We start from the raw sequence: 5,452 nt of genomic DNA, 5'->3' as shown, positions 1-5,452 counted from the left end.
TACCACACGCATGCCACACACCCAACCCGATTATATGCTCACGGCCCGCACGAACCACGAACGTAGTACACACGCATGCACGACACCCCGGTTATAAATGCAGCGCCCGCACGCACCACGCAAGCGTACGTACACCACGCATTGCACACACCCCGGCGTAGTACATGCACGTCCGCAGCCACCACGACGCTACGTACCACACGATAGCACACCCCGTCTACAGCTCACGCTCGCACGCCACCACGAAACAGTAGTTACACACGCCATTGCACACACCCGGCGGTATACATGCCACGCTTCGCACCGCTCCCACGGAACCTAGTACACACGCATGCACACACCCCGGTATACATGCACGCTCGCACGCACCCACGAACGTACGTACACACGCATGCACACACCCCGGTATACATGCACGCCCGCACGCACCCACGAACGTACGTACACACGCATGCACACACCCCGGTTATTGACATTGGCACGTCCCGTCCGCAAGCCACGAGAACGTATCGTACACGTATAGCAGAGCTATTGCACACACCCCGCAGTATAACACTGCGACCGGCTCGCGCAACGCACAACGCCTTACAAACGCGAGCCGTCCGCCTTATTTCACGTTCATGTGTGTTCTATTGTTTAGGCTGGACACACGTGCGCCAATTGCACACCCCTGTAATAAACGCTTGTTAGTAACCATGCCGGTATACCGGTCTTCTAGTGACCAGTCTCAGCTTCCAGTACGAGACGTCTGCATTTACCTGCGGTGTCGCCCGATCAACACATACCGGTGCATTGACACACACCCTGGCGTTGATTCTATTGTTTAGACCAGTGCACGCGTCGCCACACGCACCCCCTCACAAATAAACGCTCGTTATCACCGTTTAATCCACGACGTCAATGACACACACCCCGGGGTTACCATGCTAGCTTTACTAATGCTACGTACCTGCCGCAGGTGGTCGTACATTCGTGGGTGCGTGCGGGCGTGCATGTATACCGGGGTGTGTGCATGCGTGTGTACGTACGTACGTTCGTGCGTGCGTGCGCGTGCGACACATCCGTGGGGAGTTGACACATATTCCGCCGCGGGCGTATTGCTACATGACTAGCTCGACGACTCAGTCGTTCTCGACATTAGTAGCAGCACGGCCGACGCTGTCACCGCGCCGCAGGGCCGCCCGCGCCTCACACACGCGCACGCGCGCCTGCACCGCTACACACAATGCCGCCGGCCGTAATTCGATCAAATCACACGCGACGCTCATTAGAGCGATGAGCGAAGCACGACAAGTTGACACGCACGCATGGACGCACGCGCACACGCACGCGCGCACGCACGCACACACACGCACACAGGCAGACATGTACGCACGCACACAGGCATGCACGCACGCATGCACACACACGCACACAGGCAGACATGTACGCACGCACACAGGCATGCACGCACGCACGCACACGCGCCCGGATTTAAGCACGCGCGCGCGGACGTGCACGTACACACGCATGCACACAGTCAGGCATGCAGCCATACACGTCAGGGGTGAATAATGACAATTTGTCATGATTCATCCCTGATGCACGTAATAGCGCACCCTGCTACGAAGGCACGCACGCACACATGCAGACGACCATGGCTACGGACGCTGAGCAGCAGTATCGATGCTCGTGCATCCGCCTAATTGTACACGCGCATCACCGGCGGCGGCAGCTGACAACGACGCTTCTGGCTTCTCGTCCGAAGCTACACACCGCACACACGCACGCACGCACGCACACACGCACGCACGCACACACGCACGCAGCGCACGTATAAAGAAACGCGATACATTGGCGATTCTTTGGCCGTTTACGCATACGTCCAGGCTTGCTATAGTCGTCTGCTTTCCACGTCGATGCCAGCGCTGCCGCAAGCTTACGCAAGCGCGCCTGCTAATATTCTCATTATTGCAGCGCGCCGTTATGCAAGCGTGCATTCATAAACGCGCCTAATTGAGAGAGTCCGTTTAGCGCGTTGTTAGGGTAACAACATGACGTAACGCGCGCGGCGTTGTTGCCGTCGCTAACATGTGACGTAAGGCGTCAGAGCGCAGTGGTGGTGACGTCACGCGTCAGAGCGCAGTGGTGGTGACGTCACGCGTCAGAGCGCAGTGGTGGTGACGTCACGCGTCAGAGCGCAGGGGTGGTGACGTCAGTTGTCAACGTGCTGCTTTGATGACGTAATGCGTCAGGGCGCGGATTTGGTGACGTAATCGCTGATCGCAGCTACGGGCCGACTGATGTGGAGATGAAGAAGGAGAGAGCGCCTGATCGCAGCTACGGGCCGACTGATGTGGAGTGCGATGAAGAAGGAGAGAGCGCCTGATCGCATGGAGAGCCTCTTGCTCACGCAGAGAGTCTCCGAAGAAAAACTGATTACACTACAGCCGAGGCTGCAGAGAGGCTAACCCTCACAGCCAAGTCGAATGTGTGCGTGTGTGTATGCGCGTGCGTGCGCGCGCGAGAGAGAGAGCGAGAGAGTGTGTGTGTGCGTGCGTGCACGTGTGCGTGGGTTCGTGTGCGAACATCTGTGCGTTCTTGTGCGCACGCACGTACACACACACACACACACACACACTCACACACACACACACACACACACACACACACACACACACACACACACACACAATTCATTGCTATAGATTGTGTTAATTACAGTAGGCGGTGTAGCCGCTGAGTCTGCCAGCGACAGCAACAATGCATTAATTATAGATGAGGTTTTTAATGCATATACAGGCGTATATATATATAGGCACGACTGCTCCTACGCGGCGGTCACAGAGCCGGGGCGGATATGGCTGCACTGGAGGTGCCAGTGCATGCATTCTTCATGATGCTAAGAAATGTTGGCGGGATTTTCTTTTTTTCGTAACGCTCGCGGCAATTTTCATTGAGGTGAAGTACGTGCACGTAATTCTGTACGACGTGATGAAGTGTGGCTGGAAGAGAGAGAGAGGGAGAGGAGAGTCAGGGTAAGTGAGATATAGTAAAAGCGCGCGGGAGCGAGAACGAGGGGAAGAGGGAGAGAGAGGGGGCAAAGAAGAGAAAATCTGGGTGTGTGAGAGCAAACAACGTGAATACGAGTAATTCCTCCAATTAATTTAGACACTCACCGTTCTCCCGTCGAGAAAGGCAAAGGATACGACTGAATAATTTTTTTATCGAACGCCATCAATATTCTTTGAACGAGAAAACCATTATTGTTAAATTCTAGCGTAATTTTCCACACGCCATTTTTAAAACTGAGTTGCGGCAACATAATGATGACTGCAATATCTCTTCGCAATATTCTGTACGGCATTAATTACAATGCCCCCTGGCGATAAATAATGATCGAGTGTCGGCAATTGTTGCGCGTGTATTTTACACCACTCGCCATATCGAAAAGCAAGTGCATGTAGGCTTTCACATGCAGGCTTACAACCGCCAAAGTGCGGCACTGAATGTTGGGCGGCAAATCACCGCCGGTAGTTTGTGAACACGTGTGTGTCGCTCTACCAATACCGTGCCGCGTTACTGATATCGGTCTCGTTAGTGCAAAACACGGAGAAAAATCAGCGGGCAGGCAAGTATGGCCGTGAGGTTTCTAACAGATTGCGTGTGTCTGAGATCCGTGCTAAAAAATTGTTGACTATTTTGAATTCGAACCGTATGTGTCAGCTGCTCCCGTGAAAATCCCAGACTCGTTACACGTCAGGTCCATAGACTGTCATACCAACGGGATTTTAACGTTTATTCCCATAGCGAAATCTAGCTCGGTCCCATCTATTCAGTCAGCATGGGTGCGCTGATATTTCTAACAGGTGTCAGCGGATCAATTCTCGTCACTTTTATATGCGAGTAGAAGAAGGCAACGTACGTTAGTCTTAGAGCTGTCCGTCGCTCGTGAAATCGTTAAACGCTTTCAGGTACAGCAAACACATGCAGATCTCGCATAGTTAGAGGGTAAATAATCTTAAATCTTAGATAATTTACCTTCTGCAGCAGTATATAGAAAACTATGTAGATCCCTGCAATGGCAGCCATGATTTTTTTTGCGTTTTTGACGACGATTTTAAATTCGACGTGTAAACAATCCATCCTAATCTTATTGACCCTCCGCATGCTTCTCTCTATTTACTGAGCGCACAGTATAGTCTCAAAGGATGTGTGTATATTGCTGAAGAGGTGATTAGTCTCCGATAAAAGTTAGTAGATTACGCGATATCCGGATGGAGAGAAAATGCATTCGACTTCGCGGTTATGGGTGCAATGGCGCTACACTAAAGCCGTGCAATAAACGCGAACGCAGCAAAGCAGCAGCAGCAGCAGCAGCTGTCGCCACTGCTATTAGCATTTCTACTGTAACGACTTTGCGAACATTCCCCGACATGTCTATCATGCGGTTCGTCTAGCACGTCCAATTAGTTCCAGAATTCACTCATCATTGCGAAAACATGCCGTAATTCCTCATTACACTAAATTAGTCCATCGCCGGAACATGATTGGAATAATAAGGCTTTACATCGAACCGTCGCGCGCTATGATTACGCAATAACAATATAATAGATAAATACGACTTGATGACCAATGATTCATTGATTTTACCTCCAACAAATTTTTGTTCGCCCGAACAATTTTGTTCGCAGACCATGCACGCTGGCTCCACTTAGGTAGGTTGTTGCGTGACCATAGCATGAGTGGGGTCTTGGGGATGAGAGGCGCAATTTTATTATACCTGACGAGGGATTATGATTTTTACGATTTCATTACTAAACCACAGGTAGAATAATTATTATAATATAATTATGATAGTAGTCCTATAGGTATGATGTAATACCACTGAAGATGCATCCTAGTTAGAATTACTCACATTTATTACCAATCTATTAATTATTTTAATTTTACTCAAAATCTAGCGGGTGGTGGGGTGATCGAGGAGGGAGTGTGGCAACTGCTACACCGAGCTCCACAGAGATCGCTGACATGACACACCGCGAACTTAAAACCGGTGACCTTTCTAACCCGAGTCGAGATGCTTTGTAGCAGCTGAGCAGATGCTGGGAGATCTCACGACTGTGCTCCGTCCCACGGGGGCGTGCGGGCCTGGCCGCACTTTCGCTCCAGCCATGCACCCACCCCCCTCTTCACAGACGTACCGCGATTCTCATGTAACTACACACATACGTACATGATACCTTACATCCCGACCAGACACACCTCGATTCTGACTAAACCCACACACATACACGTAGAGCATTACAACGATATACGCGCTACACACGCACACACGCACCCACGCACACACACACACACACACACCACACACACACACACCACACACACACACACACACACACACACACACACACACACGCGCGCGCGCGCGCGCGCGCGCGCGCACACACATACACATCTCTCTCTCGCT

The sequence above is a fragment of the Priapulus caudatus genome, unplaced genomic scaffold, assembly GCF_000485595.1.
Source record: "Priapulus caudatus unplaced genomic scaffold, Priapulus_caudatus-5.0.1 Scaffold248, whole genome shotgun sequence".
Lineage (NCBI taxonomy): Eukaryota > Metazoa > Priapulida > Priapulimorpha > Priapulimorphida > Priapulidae > Priapulus > Priapulus caudatus.
This window is presented reverse-complemented; position numbering follows the sequence as displayed.